The following is a 16,452-nucleotide window of genomic DNA, read 5'->3' as shown; positions in this document are numbered from 1 at the left end:
AAGGGAATAAAGTTCATTTTCACAACTATACCACAGTATAGCCAACCATGTGCTGTGCTGTTCCTGTCATTTTTCTGATGATTGATACAATAGTCTAAGCTGCAAATTTGCCGGTTGTTTGCTATTAAAGGAAGGAGCATCAGAGACTATTATGTATGGGACTTTTTCAGATTTTATCAGTAACTTTTACAGTTCATATAGACCAGTTTCTTTTTACTTTGGATCAAAACATGTCAGTGTAATTAAAGTTGTTGCCTTGTTCTCTGTAGTTTGTGAAATATGTGTTTAATAGTGTGTTCTAACTTGTAACAGCTCTGTGCATCTTGTAATCACTTATCTATTATAGATTAGTGCTTGTACTGTATCTCTTAGGTTAAATCTGTATGGGGCTATTCACATATTGCATCCAAAACCACTGTGAAAATGCAACGTGTTCTACTTTCTTTACCGATTTAAATGCTTTTGTGAGCTTGCCACCATTAGCTGTTCCTTACATCCCTGGTGTGGTCAATTTTAAAAATAGTTAAACTTTTGCCACTGTGTGGATTAATACTGTACGTGTGTCATTATCATTACTTGGGGTTAGGTTCAAGAGTAGAGTAATACGCTCATGTTTAACTGCATTGCTTTATTACAATCCTGCATTGGGCTCTCACATATGCTGTGCACTCTGAGTACTTGATAAGTGTGCTGGGTGTTTCTCTCTGTCTCATGCTGAACCCAGTCAACATTATATTGATAATTGGGTAAAAATGCAAATTTTTACACAATGAAAGCCTTGCATGCATATCAGCCTGTTGTTGGAGACCCCCAAAACCAAAAATATGACCTTTTATAATGCAAAATAAGGGCTCTTTAACCTGAAACCTCACATTGCAACAGACTCCTGACCCTTTTTTTTCAACCCATTCTCATTATTAATATGTATCCCTATATACATCTCTGGCAATCATGAAATACATCCCAGGAGGTACGTTGTTTTGCAGTTTTTGTTTTCGCAAATCCACCAGAGGCCGCTGTGTACTCTTTTTCAGATCTCAAATTTCTCTTGCGAGTGCCATTCACACCTGCTGTTTTCACGTAAATCCAAACAGAGGTTGCTGTTGACTGACTGACTGACTGATCGGTTAATTCCCCCACTCACCCCTTCCCTAAACCCAACCAATAGTGTTTATAAAAGCACAGATTGACCTGACAACCCCCTTCTCTAAACCCAACCGACAGTGTTTTCAAAAGCAATATAGAAAATGAAAAGCCCATGCGGTCACCTGATTTTTACCATGTTTTCACCTTGTTATTTACTTCTTTTTTTCATATTTTTTGCCTTTTTTTTTGTTTTAACTGCTTTTTGGAACCGTTCTTCAATTGACTTCTGGATACCCTGTCATCGCAGTCAACTCCTCTTTCCATTTCAAGTCCGCCAACGCATGCTGCAAGCCACTGGGCAAACTGGTAACAGTGGTAAAGCCATGCACATGGAGGTAAGCGCTCAGCTAGTATTGCGAAAAGAGATAGAAGCCTTCGGCGGTGTCATACTGCCCCATAGAGTTCGTTTTAAAGATGAAATGCATTGCTCTGGCTACATAATTCATGCTCTCCAGAAATGTATACGAGGGTACGTTTTTTTACAATGAGCCTGAGTTGTTGTTTTTTTCACATTAAAGAAATCAAGAAAACTCAGTCAGTCTCTAATGAATCCATTTCCAGCGCTCATCAAAATGAAGGCTCTTAATTGGCTTTGATGTTTCTATAAAGAGCATTTACCAAAGCCTTCTTTATAGTGAAAAACATTTCTATATAAGAAAAACAGCAAACCATTTGACACAAATAACTCCTTAGGTGATCACAAACAGCAGTATCAAAATTTAGAGGACATCTACACAATCTGTCCATGTTCCAGCTACCTGTAGGTCCACATGGTCCTTGCATGTAGCATGTAAACAGCTCATTTAACACAGGTAATGGGCAATTTGAACAGGTTAATCAAGAGTTGGTGTCTGCCTGCGTGTTCTGCTGCGAGCTGACCACGGCAGCCATCCTCACATTTCTCCTGACAACCCTAATGAGCATCCTCACATTCTGTACGATAGCACTAATTTGAGAAATTTCCAGCACAAAGACATAATTAGACAAACTAATTAGACGCAGTCTTCGCTGCACAGAGATCCTCCGCAGTTCAAGTTATCCGCCTACCTGGCGTGTTCTAAAATAGGCAAGAGCCGTCAAAAACATATATGTTAATTCAGCTCAGCAAGCACGCATTACACGGTGCGCATAAAAGCGTGTACACAACCGTAACATTGTGTTGAGGCTTTGTTCAGGGCTAACACGGTCCTCAAACACCTAATGGCTAGTGTATCCAACACATTAAACCATACATTCAGCATTCTACAATGTTCAAGTGTGAAAAGTGTAGCAATATGAATCTCTACGGAAGCATTAAACTAGAGTCAATAGCACACAGAAGGGACGTATGGATATTTAAGCCTCTGGAGAGTTAATTATTTATCGCAAATTGCCACTAGAAGAGCTTTAAAATTGTGCCGTAGTAGGAAGAACCTGAAATGAAGAGAGGCCATGGAAAGTGAGAAAGTGAGATAGGCTGAAGAGAATGAGATGTAATTGATTTCAAATGTGATGGGGGAAGTCACGGTCTCCAGAGAAATGTAGAGCTCATCGCAGCGGAAACGGCAGTGGAATGTGGCTCTATGAAAATTACAATTAAGACTCTGGCTGTATTAAATACTGTGCTAAACTAGACATTAACGGGAAGAAAATGTGATGACACGAAGCCCTCAGAGAACAGAGAAGAGCATAAATATGTGATTTAGGGAACATTACAGCGGATGTATGAGATATGCAGTTCAATATTACAAATCTTGATACACGATTCACTGGATTAAGCTGGATTGAGTTTAAATTTGCATTTTCATGAAAAGCAAGTTGCTTTGGAAAGTTCAAGGTGTCGTATAATAAAAATCTGGATATACAGTAGTAGGGCTGGGCTATATTGCAAAACAATTATCACAATATCATGTTTTGTATCATTTGATATAGATAATTATTAAATATATATTTCAACAATAAATTTAGGAATACTAGGATTTGTTTTATTTAACCACTTTATTTTAATACACCAACATTACTAAGGCAAATAGTTATAATAGTCAAAAACAAAAATGTGCAAGCAAAATATCTCATCTCTTTATAATAAAATAAACATAAGTGTTAAAGAGATTCTCAAACTTGATGAATAAAAAGTTACAAAGTGTGAGCAATGGTAAAACGTGTACGGAACAATCAAAGCAAACGTTAATATGTGAATAATAATGATACAGTAAACCACAAACTAAAGTAAACAAAACAAATTATCATAATCAAATCTGAGCTTTCAAGTAAAGGAACGTTCGAGGTTACGGAAGTAACCCTTCGTTCCCCGAGGAGGGGAACGGAAGTGCCATGAATGGGAGGATTCGGATCAGAAGCCGCTTATCTGGAGAGTATTGAACGGGCCAATGAATTAAATTAATTGGCAGCGTAAGCTTGCGCAGGTGTGCGACATCTGCAATTATCTCAGCATATAAGCACACCTGAAGCCAGCAGACGCCATCCTTTTAAGCTGAAGAGACTTTCAAACAGCTAAGGGACAGTCATTATGGCGACGGAATATGGCACTTCCGTTCCCCTCCTCGGGGAACGAAGGGTTACTTCCGTAACCTCGAACGTTCCCCTTCGGTTGGGGAACTTCAGTGCCATGAATGGGAGAATATGGAAAGCGCCATAATGACTGCACCTTACCAACACCCCCGATGAGGAGATAGTCAAGCAAGCGTGACGCACCCACATCATGGGGGGCGCGGTCCTCCAACGTGTCCCTGGCCCTAATTTATCCTACTTCAACAGAAGTTTTACGGATTTAGATATATTTTTTGGGAAGTCGTGAGCATCTAGATAATTCTAGGAAATACGACAGTACGTTGGGAAGCGTGCAATCCCGATAGGGAGGACGCTGCGGAGGCCATCCGTTACCCAAGGGGGGGATAGATGGCAGAATTTACCTATGGACTAGCCCTAAAAAGGGGGAGTACGCATAGCAAAAGAGTGGTTAGCGGAGAGGGAAGACACGGGTCCACCCAGGGGGGGGACTTAACCGTGGCGGAATAAGCATATGGGATCGCCTAGTGGGGATCACGCATAGCAGGCACCTATACCCAAAACGCGGGCTGACCAGCGGGCAGACCTACAACGTAGTGGGCCAGCAAGTGACTCCTCCGCTGAGTCAGTGCTGGGGGCCACGGAGGAATCTGCAGGGCTCACCTGACGGGGAACTTTACTGACAGATAAAAAAGGCGCACGTACCTCCGTGTTAGGGAGAATGGCGCCGCAAGCGTGTTTCAACACCCTACCGAGTTGTCTCCTCAATCACCAAAGGGTTACCTAATACCCTTGAGGAAACCGGCTCCACTCGCAGATTGTAAAACCTTGCAAATGTGTTGGGTGTCGCCCAGCCCGCAGCTCTACAGATGTCTGTTAGAGAGGCGCCGCGTGCACGCGCCCAAGAGGATGCAACGCTCCGAGTGGAGTGTGCACGAACTCCCGGGGGACACGGCTGACGTCGACTCGAATAAGCGAGTGAAATGGCATCCACAATCCAGTGGGATAATCTTTGTTTTGATACGGCACTTCCCTGCTGCCGACCGCCATAACAGACAAAGAGCTGCTCAGATGATCTAAAATTCTGAGTACGGTCCACATAAATGCGCAGAGCGCGAACTGGACAAATTAAAGAAAGGGCTGGGTCTGCCTCCTCCGGGGGCAGCGCTTGCAGGTTCACTACCTGATCTCTAAAGGGGGTGGTAGGAACCTTGGGCACATAACCGGGGCGGGGTCTCAGGATGACGTGAGAGTAATCCGGCCCGAATTCCAGGCACGAGTCACTGACCGAAAATGCCACCAGGTCCCCGACCCTCTTGATGGAGGCCAACGCAACCAGCAGAGCTGTCTTCAGGGACAGAATCTTAGAGATACTGATTCGAGTGGCTCAAAGGGATCGGATCGCAGACTCGTGAGAACGAGGGCGAGATCCCAAGAGGGCATGAGAGGGGGGCGAGATGGATTAATTCGCCTAGCACCCCTAAGGAACTGGATGACCAGGTTATGCTTTCCCACGGTGCCGCCAGCTACCGCGCTATGATAAGCGGAGATGGCGGCCACGTAAACCTTGAGAGTGGAGGGCGACAGCCTGCTGTCCAACTTCTCTTGAAGGAAAGAGAGCACAACACTAATCTGGCAATTTCGGGGGTCTTCTCTGCGAGAGACGCACCATTCAGTGAATAGACTCCACTTCAGGGCGTAGGCGCGCCTCGTGGAGGGGGCTCTAGCCTGAGTGATGGTATTAACCACCGCAGTCGGTAGGTTACCTAAGTCTTCCTCGCGTCTAGGGACCACACGTGGAGGTTCCAAAGATCGGGGCGAGGGTGCCAGATGGTGCCCTGTCCCTGAGAGAGTAGGTCCTCTCTCAAAGGGATCCGCCAGGGGAGGGCCGTCGCGAGGAGTGAGAGCTCTGATATCCAGGTCCGGTTGGGCCAAAGGGGCGCAACTAGCAGAACCTGTTCCTTGTCCTCCCTGACCTTGCACAGAAACTGCGCGAGCAGGCTCACTGGGGGAAACGCATACTTGCGCATGCCCCGAGGCCAGCTGTGGGCCAGTGCATCCGTGCCGAGAGAGCCCTCGGTCAGGGAAAAAAACAACTGGCAGTGAGCGTTTTCGGGGGAAGCAAACAGATCGATCTGGGCCTCCCCGAATCGCGCCCATATCAGCTGAACAGACTCGGGGTGGAGTCTCCATTCTCCAGGGCGTAACAGCTGTCGTGAGAGCGCATCGGCTGCACGATTGAGCGTGCCTGGGACGTGAATGGCGCGCAGCGATTTCAGCCGCGGGTGACTCCAGAGGAGCAGACGGCGGGCGAGCTGAGACATGCGGCGAGAGCGCATACCCCCCATGCGGTTGATATACGCCGCCGCCGCCATACTGTCCGTCCTGACCAGCACGTGTTGCCGCTCCAGCACCGGTAAAAAGCGGTGGAGAGCGAGGAACACTGCCAACAGCTCTAGGCGATTGATATGCCAATGCAGCTGGGCACCCTTCCAGAGGCCCGCAGCCGCATGCCCGCGACACACGGCCCCCCAACCCGTGTTGGAAGCGTCTGTTGAAACAACAACATGGCTGGACGCCTGTCCTAGAGGCACACCGGCCTGTAGGAACGAGGGGTCGTTCCAAGGGCTGAGGGCGCGGCGACACAGCGCAGTAACCGAGACCCGGTGTGTGCCCGCGTGCCATGCGCGTCTGGGGACCCGATCGTGAAGCCAGTGCTGAAGTGGTCTCATATGGAGCAACCCGAGCGGCGTGACGGCGGCTGCGGATGCCATATGCCCCAGGAGCCTCTGAAAGAACTTCAGTGGGACCACTAGTTTGCTGTCGAGCTCCCTCAGACAGTTCAGCAACAGGCGAGCGCGTTCCTCGGAGAGGTGCGCTACCATGGTGATCGAGTCCAGCTCCATCCCGAGAAAAGAAATCCTCTGCACGGGGGCGAGTTTGCTCTTTTCTCGGTTGACCTGAAGCCCCAGTAGGCGGAGATGCCGAAGCACCTTGTCCCTGTGCATAATCAATTGCTCCCGCGAGTGGGCTAAAATCAGCCAGTCGTCGAGATAATTGAGTATGCGAATGCCCGCGAGCCGAAGGGGCGCTAGGGCACCCTCCGCGAGTTTGGTGAAGACCCGCGGAGACAGAGAGAGCCCGAAGGGGAGGACCTTGTACTGCCACGCTCGACCCTCGAACGCAAACCGCAGAAATTGGCGGTGGCGTGGAAGAATGGAGACATGGAAATACGCGTCCTTCAGGTCTATGGCTGCAAACCAATCCCGAGGACGAACGCATTGGAGAATGCGCCTCTGCGTGAGCATTCTGAACGGCAGCTTGTGCAGACAGCGGTTCAAAACGCGCAGATCTAGGATTGGCCGTGACCCACCGCTCTTTTTGGGTACGATGAAGTATGGGCTGTAAAACCCACTCTCCATCTCGGCTGGAGGAACCGGCTCGATTGCACCCTTCGCCAGGAGGGCAGCAATCTCCTCTCGCAAGACAGGGGCGGACAGGGGGTTGACCCTGGAGAAATACACGCCCGTAAACTTGGGGGGCCGTTTCGCGAACTGAATCGCGTAACCGAGTCTGATTGTGCGTATGAGCCACCGCGAGGGGCTGGCCCGCGCTAACCAGGCAGGCAGAGCCCTCGCTAATGGAGTCATCGCTACAATCGCTGACGTACCAGCGGTGGGGCAGCGCGGAGTGGGTGTGCTGATCCGGGAAGCACGAGGGTCCCGCGGAAGAGCTGGAGGAGAGCGATTCACTCTGGCTCCGCACCCTGACTCCGGAGAGGGGGCTGGAGGGCTGAGGAAAGGGAGACCGTCCTCCCAGCGCTCGTGAGCCACTGGCGAAGCACGTAGAGTCTGCGAGCCGGAAGGCAGCGCGTCCCGGACTGGCAGAACTCGTGCAGTCACATCCGGGGAAGGGAAAAAGTGCTCTTTTACTGATGTTTTGGTGGCACTGAAAAGTACCGTTGTTATCGGGGCCCCGCCCTCCAGCGGGGAAAGAGCAAGTTTCCTCTTCTCCGGATGGCCTGTCTCAGGGACGCTTCGCGGTCCGTTTACCGGACTTAACGGCGCCCTGGGCAGGAGGGGCTGCCTGCTTTCGAGGTGAACGCCGCGCCCGCTTGGCCGGAGGCGCAGGCGGGGGCGGGGCAGCACTCGTTAGCGGGCGCCCTCGGCGAGGAACAGCGGAGGTGGATGGCTCGGCGGGCGGAGCGGGCTTACGGCCACGCCGATAGATGACATTGCCCATCGCATCCGACTGCTCTTTCACCGCCTTGAATTCCTGGGTGAATTCACCGACGGTGTCGCCGAACAGGCCAGCCTGGGATATGGGCGAGTCAAGAAAGCGAACTTTGTCAACGTCGCGCATATCAGCCAGGTTTAGCCAGAGGTGGCGTTCCTGAACCACAAGTGTGGACATCGTCCTCCCCAGCGCACACGCGGCGGACTTAGTAGTCCGAAGAGCATAGTCGGTCGCGGTGCGCAGCTCATGTAATAAGCTTGGGTTGGACCCGCCCTCGTGCAGCTCGGCCAGCGCCTGCGCTTGGTAGCGCTGGTAGGTGGCCATCGCGTGCAAAGCAGAAGCAGCCTGGCCCGCAGCCTTATAAGCTCTGGCTCCGAGGGAGGCAGACAACCTACAGGCTTTGGACGGGAGGCGGGGCAAACCCCGCCACGTAGAGGCGCCGCGCGGACAAAGATTGACCGCGATAGCGCGCTCCACTGACGGGATCGCCTCATACCCCCTGGCAGCTCCGCCGTCAATGGCGGTGAGGGCGGAGGCACTCGCAGCACGGGCAGAGAAAGGTGCCCTCCAGGACTGCGTGAGCCTACTGTGCACTTCCGGGAAGAAGGGGACGAGAGGCTTCGAAGGCTTCGCCTTCTGGTCCTCTACGTAGCACCCATCTAGTCGGTCCGGCCGCGGAGCTGGGGGATAAACCATCTCCAACCCCACGGCCGAAGCAGCCCGGGAAAGCACGGCTAACATGTCCGCTTCAGGATCCGATTTGACAGCGCTCACCTGCCCGGAGGGGGCGAGCGGGTCCGGATCTTCGTCGGACAGTGAAAGCCCACCCTCCGATGCCGCGGAGGACATCTGATCTCCGGTGTCAGCGAGTGTGAGAGCTACCATCTGGTTAGACGGATCACTCTCACCACCCGAAGCTTGGATGGAGCGCCGTGAGGAGCGAGAGGTCCGCGAGCCCGTGGGCGGCGGATTAGCTCCCGCTGAAACCCTCAGATCTGCCCGAGCGCCCGCTGCTTTTTTAGAGCAGGAGGCAACTGGGGTGGCTCGCTCTCTTGCGAAAGTTAGCCGCGATCTTAGCTGTGCAACGGTCATGGCATCGCAATGACGACATGAACCGCCCGCGAGCACCGCATTAACATGCTGGACCCCCAAACATGCAATGCAGTGATCGTGTCCATCATCCGGAGACAGGAAACCCCCGCATCCAGAAACGCACAGTCGGAGCGCCATCCTGAAAAGGACGTGCTGCACGACTGTGTTGCTCTTTTAGGAAAGTTGCAACTATACGCACCGCTCTGGAGGACCGGACCCAAAGAACCGCAGGCAAGGGAGTAACCCAGCTCGACCGTCTGCCACCGCGAAGACCCACTCTGGACCGGGAGACACACTCGTTCGCTCTGAAGTGCTGATCAGCAAGAGGAACCCTCATCGACTCACTCAGAAAGGATCTGAAGCGAAAAGGATGGCGTCTGCTGGCTTCAGGTGTGCTTATATGCTGAGATAATTGCAGATGTCGCACACCTGCGCAAGCTTACGCTGCCAATTAATTTAATTCATTGGCCCGTTCAATACTCTCCAGATAAGCGGCTTCTGATCCGAATCCTCCCATTCATGGCACTGAAGTTCCCCAACCGAAGGGGAACCATCATTATTCAAATACTTACTGCAACTACTAATTGTGAAGCTGAATGACTACATTACCCCCTATGCTAAATAAATCTTTCAGATGGGAAGCTTGTGGCTGGGATGCACAAGAAAAGAAACCAAAAAGCCTCTCTGGCGACATCCTTACATCCTTTTTTATTTACAATCTCCCCACTGCTGCTAGCCACCGCACTCATTTATGCATGTGTTGCTATTATACACGACATTTAGAAAAGTTGAGATGTTTTCAACTAGGAGTGGCTGAAAATGTGTGCCTCACCTGTGTGTCGCTTGCACATTAAACACCATATGCTTTTAAAGCACATGCTCAGCAGCCACATTTTTATACAACTGTAACGCTTCATACTGAAACCTATTGATAATGGTGTTCGGTCAATAAATATCAATACCAATTTTATCACCCAGCCTTATACAGTAGCTAGGGTTGTAACGGTATGAATTTTTCACGGTATGATAATCGTCTAAAACAATACCACGGTTTGACGGTTTCGCGGTATACGGTATGTTACAAATGTTACAAAATAATAGAACAGTGAAGCAAATTTGACTTTTTCCAAATAATATATTTTTAGTTACTATAAACAACACCACTTACAATGAACAAATAAAAATAAGAAAATAATAAATAATGTGTCAAAGTCCAAATAAAGTCCAAATAAACATGGTGCAAATCCTCAGTAAAAAATAGATATAAATATTTACTATACTATAAATAGTTACATAACGAAACTAGATTCAATATGGAACATCCTTAGGTTTTATGTGCCAGCATGGATATGGTTGTCTATCGATATGGATTTGGATATGGTTGTATGCAATGCAGACAAACAGCTGCATCTTCATTTGCGTCTTTTGAAAACAGCAAGAGCAGCAGTTCGTCTTTGCTGTGTCACTGTTTTGTCATGTTTCTGTGCTGCTGTGCATGCAAAAGTACTTAGTATGAGAATTATTTCATGCAAAACTTTTTTTTTTTGCGTTTTATTTAGCCGCGCATAAATGTATGCCTATCTCTCATTCCGTGTTGTTCAAAAAGCTTGGTTCACAAACAAAAGCGAAACCTATGCTTATTGGTTGTGATATAGCGAGTTTGAACCAATCTGGGCATGGAGGAGGGATAATGCATCAATGTATCATGTCTGATTTGTCCGGAGACACAGTGACGAGCGTTTCTTTGTCAAATCAGCGTTGTCAAATGTTGATGACGTAACCGCACTGATTCCGGAGCCTCTGAAAGTCTGAAAGTTATGTGATACAGCACTGGAAAGCTGAGATTCTCTTCTTTATGCCAATCTTTGAATTGTATGAATCGGATCAGCGGATCAAAAGTTCTTAAACATTTAAGAGCAATACTTATTTTTAGCCGCGGGCGGCTGTCTCGGTCTTTAAGGGTTAAAACCGTTGATATGCAATTGTTCATGGTATGATAATCGTGCACGTTCAAATCGTGGTAAACCGTCATACCGGTATATTGTTACAACCCTAACAGTAGCTAGGCATTGTTGAATAATTAGAGTACAGTACATGGAAATGACACACTGTAAGCCTCTGACACTATTGTTTTCTCATTTTCATATAAATCTAGAGTATGGAATTCTGGTTAGAAAGAGGCCAATCAGTACAAAACAAAGCATTTGATAGGCTGATTGATTATATAGTGAGCTTTCATCAGTTATATTGTTTACTCTAATTTCTAAGTGAGACTCTTGTTTTGAAAGAGAAACTGACATTGTAGAGCTCTCAGCTATTGTAACCAGGCATGAAGCATCTCATCTCATCTCATAATAGCTGTTGTTAAACACAATTCGCAAAGGATAGATTAGAAATATATGTATTTTATTCCTGCCGGTGTTTTCATATGCATTAAACCCACAAAATACAAAGATAAAAGCATCTCTTTCAGTCCCTTTGACAGGTATAATTACAATTTAGCTTATATTTCATCCACAACACTTAACTCAGGAGCTGTTATAAACAACTGGCTTAATCGCTCCTAACATGAACCTCTTCCTGTGTTTTAATTAAAACTATTTTATTCAACCCAGGCTTATTATTGAAACGTACCTCTATATACCTTTCTGGAGATCGCCAAATATGTCCCAGGAGGTACCTTTTTTGCAGTTTTTGTTTTTGCGAATCCACTAGAGGCTGTTATGTATGCTTTTTCAGACTTTAAATGTCTTTTGCGAGTGCTATTCATGCCTGCTTCTCATGTAAATCCATCAGAGGCCACTGTCTGACTGACTGACCGACCGATTCATCCCCTCACCCATCCCCTTCCCTAGACCCAACCAATAGCGTTTTAAAAAGCACAGATTGACCCGATTGTCCTCGAGGCCACCTGATTTTCCATGTTTACAGATCGTACCATGTTTTCACCCTGTTATTCGGTTGTTTTCTGTTTTTTGTTTTGTTTTTTTGGCTTTTGTTTTTGTTTGGTTGGGTGTGTGCAGGGGTATCGCAGACTAAAGTGAAGAGCAGGGGGTGGGGGGATGAATGTTGGTTGCATCACAAACGAATGACCCCCCCCCCACCCCCCCACCCCAACTCCCCCCATCCCCCCCAGGTGGTCATACCACCCCGTAGCTTCGTTTTAAAGACAAAATGCTGCCTTACGTGGCTCTTGCTACATAATTCACGCTCTCCAGAAATGTAAAAGGGGGTACGTTTTCACAATGAGCATTTTAATGATTTCATTAATTTGTTAAGAGTCATTTCTGGTCAAACAGACAGGTCTTGATATTAACTTTTTGGTTCACCAGCCATTAGGCTGATAGTTCTCCAACAATACTAGCCACACGCCATTTTCACTTTCAATTTTGTTGTTGGGAAAATATATTTTATATGCATACATTTGACTTTGGCATGCTAAAACTACTTGATTGACTTTGTATGTTGTCCAAATGCCTCATTAACTTTTTTTTTTATTATTACTCATAACTTTTTAGGGCTCAACACTAAGTATACATACACTTTTTATTCAACAAAAATGTTCTTAAGAAAACAATTGATATTTTAAAAAGTATTCTAATTTATTTAAAACTATACACAGTAGTTTATCCAGGCTAAAGGTCCTAGATCATCAGGTAACTATAGATAAAGGTAATCTCTTATTAAAACAATGTTACTGTAAAGGATGATAAATACACCATATAAACAAAAATAAGTGAAAGCAAAAGAAAACATGTGAAAAACCTGTGTGCGATAGTGAAAGGATGATCAGGCACACGGTTAATGTTAGGCCCAGTAATAATCTGTTCAAAGCATGGTAAAAGCGAAAGCAGCAACTGTGGGTGCACAAGCACCACTTTTTTTTAATCTATTTAAAAGAGAAATGATCGCACCATTTGCATTTCCAGGCACGGTTGTTTTGTGCAAGGAAACGGGAGCTTTTAAGCACTCGCGCAATTCACGTCAGCTGTGCCTCGCCCACATTGTCAGTGAGCCAGGATCGCCTGTGTCTCACTGTGCCCCTGATCATCCTCTCATTCGGTATTCACCTGCTTTCTTTTGCTTGCGCAAACCAATGACTGTAAAAAATATGGACGACGCGACAGCCCCTTTTCCCATTGAACGCCTTGAGGGCAAAACGCCTGCTTGACGGGCACAAACTGTCGCAAAAGACTGCTGAAATTGGAGCCTTGACATGCGCAGAAGGACTGTCTGATGGAGCCAGAGGAGGAGCCGCGAAGATGAGCGGAGTCGAGCTTCCAAACAAACGCTTTATGTAAAATCAACCACGCCCCCCGAACTTCTCAGCATGCGTTTGCTGTCATATCAACACAAATGGATGTAATAACGTTAACAAATATGAGGGTTTTACATATTCAATCACGCAAGCTCCGGGCCGCAGCGCATAACGTACTCGCGGCGTCGCGGGCTGATTCCGGCTCGCATGCGGCAGCGCCGGCTCGCTCGGCCGCCGTATCTGGCTCGATTGACTCGGGCTGGAATCGGACAGTGAGTCCAGGCATCCGGAGTAGGTCCAGCAGATCAGTCAGTCTGAGCTCTGAGGGGTAAGTGTCCGGCAGGCGAGAATCTAGCCGAACTGGCTCGAGTGTGTTTTGCTATCTGGGTGGTTAGGTGTGTATCAGCAAACTAATAAAGCCCGAAAAAAGCCCTGACCTTAGCGAATAAACAGTGGTCCACCAGGATCATGTATGTCAGAAACTGTAGTTTACTGCTGAACTCATTTCGTCATGGTAAAATAACACAGAAATCGAATAATAACACTTCAGTCTCCTGCCGAAGCTCAGACACGCTGCTTTGAGAAACTGTCAATCACAGCTGTCAATCACGATGACACGCCCAGCAATAAATTACTGCTAAAAACAAACTGTTTACAGAAATGAAGATCTATTTCAGCACAATAACCAGTGCCTTAATCGACCAGAACCATCTTTCAGGACATTTTATTGCAAGTGTAATAATTTTTTTTATTTGGGCTCAAGTCTCCTTCATTAACACGGAGGAGGCGGGCTTTATGACTTGTACTGCAGCCAGCCCCCAGGGGGCGATCTAACGGCCGAGACCTTCACTCAAACGCAGGCTTGTGGCACACTTGGCGCAAACAGTTATCAAATGTGCTGCTTCTCAGTTCTAAGATCACATTTGCACACATATTGACAAATGCTCTTCATACATTCATTTATTCATTCATTTTCTTTTCGGCTTAGTCTCTTTATTAATCCAGGCTCACCACAGCAGAATGAACCGCCAACTTATCCAGCACATGTTTTACGCAGCGGATGCCCTTCCAGCTGCAACCCGTATCTGGGAAACATCCATACACACTTATTCAAACCCATACACTACGGACAATTTAGCCTACCCAATTCGCCTGAACCGCATGTCTTTGGACTGTAGGGGAAATCGGATCACCTAGATTAAACCCATGCGTACCAAGGGAGAACATGCAAACTTCACACATAAACACCAACTGTCCCAGTCAAGGCTCGAACCAATGACCTTCTTATTGTGAGGCGACAGCACTACCTACGGCGTCACCCCAAACGCCCTTAAACTAAATTTTAATGTTTAGGGATGAGGCAGCTCTGGCAACTTAACAATTACTTTCTACCAGGCGAAGTGGTGGGTGGGGGTGTCTGTCTAACCTACCACAGCTGAAATCTACCTGTAATAACACCGACGGGGTGTTAATGTCAAGCCCTGCAAACAGATAAGAATAAAAATAAAAATTCCTTTGAAACTACACAGGTTAGACTTTTATTTGTGTACACAAAACTAAAAAAAAACATTTGCTTTCGTGAAAAAAACTAAATACAGTGAGTTTTGTACCATATCAGTCTCCACGATCCTCCTTCAGAACTGAATTACAGAGCAAAGTCTACATTTCCTACCAGTATGCATTGTTGTTGTCAACTTTTGAGACATGTTGTGGATGAATGATTTTCTGGTTGCCCACTGGTGTATCTGAGGTGACTTTCCATGACCTTAAACATGACGCAGCACAAAGCGTAACAATCTATAGTAAGTGTATTAGTAATAAAACTGCACCAACCGTTTGAGTAGGAAAGGGTTCATCAAGAGTTTAGCATTATGAAACAGGTTAAGTAGCACTTTCCGTTGCTCATGAAAAGCCAGTTCCTGCATTTATCCATCTTTGCTTACAAGTACTCAAATACACATGCATTTTATTATAAAAAATAAATAAATGAAAGCAGCGGCTCAGTGCATCTTCATTAAAGCACTGAAGTGACAAATAAAGCCGGAATTACTTTGTGCACTAGGCCTGAGTGTTGTTTTGTCTTGGCTTTTCCCATAAGCCTCATTCTTGAGTCTAAGCACGAGGGGCAGCTGATTTAACATGCCTGCTTCTTTTCAAAAACAGAGCATTTCAAAACAGGAGTGGTGCATGTGTACTAATGTTGTACTTTGGTTAAAAATGACTGTCCTTGCAAATGCATTCGTTAGCTTTGTTCTGAAGGAAAGTGCATTGAATATTATTTATGCTCTTAACCAGTTAAACTCCGCCTGATAAAACATTTTATCCACCTGGATTTTGCCTCCCCAAATTTAAAAGCTTCCCAAATCCACATGCAGAGGTGTAAAAATTTGGTATAATTTTAAAGAAAACGCTTTGAATAAAAAAAAAAACACTACTAAAAGTGTTTAAAATGACTATATATGTTGTCTGTGTTATAATAAACATCTAAAAAAAGAGGCGCTTTTTGTATTTTGTTTTTTATAAACTCAAATTTGAATTCTGTGTGGTCTAGGCTGCTGTAATTAATTTTGGTGGTTCCTGCACATGTCTGTAATTATAAGAAAAAAGAAATATGTCTCTACCATAATCTATGCAAAAGTTGTAGAATTCCAACTGATGAGAGGTGCTATACAAGCCACAGGGATCGATGATTATTTTCATATTTCACTATTCTTTTGCTTGAATAAACATAATTCACTGTGTTTGGACCATGTCAGACATATAAAAGGATTACTTATGCACAGGGCCGGAGTGGGACTCCTTTTTAGCCCTGGAGTTTCAAGCCTTAGACCGACCCACCTCAGTTCACGACTGACTATATTAAAATAAGGTCATTTCCAATTCAGTGTCTAATGACACTATCACGTCTTTTTCAAGAAAACAGCTGCTTTAGAACTTCAAATGTTCAACAACCTTACAGTTTTATATGTCTTCACAATAAAAATGAAAAAAAAAAAAAAAAAAGATTTTTTCAGGTGGGGATCGAACACAGATCGACGATATTGTAACTCAACGTGCTGACCACTGTACCACAATAGCACTGTTAAGCTTGAGTGGCCGGAATGACAGTTACATCATCATTACCTTGCAGTCTGCATTTTGCTCACAGGGCTGCAAGACAGTAAATAAGAAGAGCGGAGCTGCTGCAAAATAATGAATAAAAAGAGTGAGGC

General features: G+C 46.3%; 1 protein-coding gene and 2 long non-coding RNA genes across 8 annotated transcripts in view; 1 reads left to right on the top strand and 2 right to left on the bottom strand.

Moving 5' to 3' along the window:
• The window catches only part of LOC147840776 (uncharacterized), a 1,215,461-nt gene that overhangs the window by 580,811 nt on the left and 618,198 nt on the right, over positions 1-16,452 (bottom strand). The window lies entirely within an intron of this gene.
• The window catches only part of nexmifb (neurite extension and migration factor b), a 156,481-nt gene that overhangs the window by 108,904 nt on the left and 31,125 nt on the right, over positions 1-16,452 (bottom strand). The window lies entirely within an intron of this gene.
• Positions 1,340-14,870, top strand: LOC147840779 (uncharacterized). The gene is made up of 4 exons (XR_015507144.1): positions 1,340-3,405; positions 9,528-9,969; positions 11,042-12,036; positions 12,119-14,870. It is a non-coding gene; the product is annotated as an uncharacterized LOC147840779 (long non-coding RNA).

This window comes from Danio rerio, chromosome 14 (genome assembly GCF_052040795.2).
Source record: "Danio rerio strain M-AB ecotype USA chromosome 14, GRCz13ab, whole genome shotgun sequence".
Taxonomy (NCBI): Eukaryota; Metazoa; Chordata; class Actinopteri; order Cypriniformes; family Danionidae; genus Danio; species Danio rerio.
Note: the sequence above shows the minus strand (reverse complement) of the source record. Positions and strands in the feature narration are given on the sequence as shown.